This window comes from Mastomys coucha, unplaced genomic scaffold (assembly GCF_008632895.1).
Source record: "Mastomys coucha isolate ucsf_1 unplaced genomic scaffold, UCSF_Mcou_1 pScaffold15, whole genome shotgun sequence".
Lineage (NCBI taxonomy): Eukaryota > Metazoa > Chordata > Mammalia > Rodentia > Muridae > Mastomys > Mastomys coucha.
The window spans coordinates 116,083,385-116,084,838 of record NW_022196897.1 but is presented as its reverse complement, the minus strand read 5'-3'; the positions used below and the strand labels follow the sequence as shown (position 1 = coordinate 116,084,838).

The window sequence follows — 1,454 nt, the reverse complement described above, 5'->3', positions numbered from 1 at the left end:
CGTGTGTGTGTGTGTGTGCGTGTGTGTATACAGTTTCATGTCATGTCCTTCTTCAGGACCTTGTTCTTTTTTTTCTTTCATATAAATACACTGTAGCTGTCTTCAGACACACCAGAAAAGGCCATCGGATCCCATTAAAGATGGTTGTGAGCCGCCGTATGATTGCTGGGATTTGAACTGAGGACCTCTGGAAAAGCAGTTAGGAGCTTGTTCTTTAACAAGACTAGCTGGTCAGACAGTTTGAGAGGCCCGCCCATCTCTAGTTCCTTGGATGGTGATTTTGATGTCCTAGGCCTTTTAATATTGGTTCTGGGTATGGAACTTAGGTCCTCAAACATTTTACTGACTGAGCCTTCTCCCAAGCCTGACTTCCTACTTTTCAGTCCAGGAAGATAATGATGTCTTCCCCAAGTCTCTAGTGGGATCTTGCTGTATGTCCCTAGCATAGCCTTTGCTGTATGATACATGCTGGTGAGGAAGACACTGGAGCCTGTGCATGATTTGAGAAATGGGAGGCAACTAGCTCAGTCACGTCAGGGACCTACGAGACTACCCTGTTAGAGAAAGTGCCACTTCTCATCTGACAACTAAGCCTGGGTCATCCCTTTAATTAGAGTGAGGCCAAGCACCTGTTTCTGACAAACCCTGACCAAGTATAGCCGTATTCATATTCCATGACCCTATTTCTGTCTTAAGGATTTGGACCACATTTCCTATGTTAACCTACATTGGCAAAGGAAAAAAAAAATAGGATTTACTGGTCTCTAGCCTCGAGCTAACTAATTTCTAGGAGTCTAGAATATCACTATGACAGTACTTTCTTTCTTTCTTTTTAAATATCTTATTTTAAAGATTTACTTATTTATTATATTACACTGGTAACTGAGGTGAGGTCATCAGTGTTGTCTTCAGACACTCCAGAAGAGGGCATCAGATCTCATTACAGATGGTTGCTCTCTCCGGCCCTGCTCGCTCCAGCTCCGCTTGTTGGCCCCAAGATTTACTTAAGTACACTGTAGCTGTCTTCAGACACTCCAGAAGAGGGAGTCAGATCTCATTACAGATGGCTGTGGGCTACCATATGGTTGCTGGGATTTGAACTCAGGACCTTTGGAAGAGCAGTCATTGCTCTTAACCGCTGAGCCAGTCATCTCTTCAGCCCCAACATACTACTTTCAGTGGAGTACTTAAAGGCCAGGTAAAGGAAGGGGTTCTGGCCTAAACTGGGTTATATTAGGGGATACCTATTACAGCAGAATGTTCATAGGTATACAAATTCCCTACCTACTAGACTTGTTGCAGAAAAAGCAATGTGAGTTCCAGGAGCACTGACCTACCAAAGGCTCCGTCCCCACATAAGCAGAGATTTTTTTTTTTTTAATTTATATTTTTGAGACAGGGTTTCTCTGTGTAGCCCTGGCTGTCCTGGAACTCTGTAGACCAGGCTGGCCTCG

The 1,454-nt window shown here is 44.0% G+C and overlaps 1 protein-coding gene across 3 annotated transcripts in view; it reads right to left on the bottom strand.

The window, feature by feature from the left end:
- The window catches only part of Ptpra (protein tyrosine phosphatase receptor type A), a 110,939-nt gene that overhangs the window by 37,271 nt on the left and 72,214 nt on the right, over nucleotides 1–1,454 (bottom strand). The window lies entirely within an intron of this gene.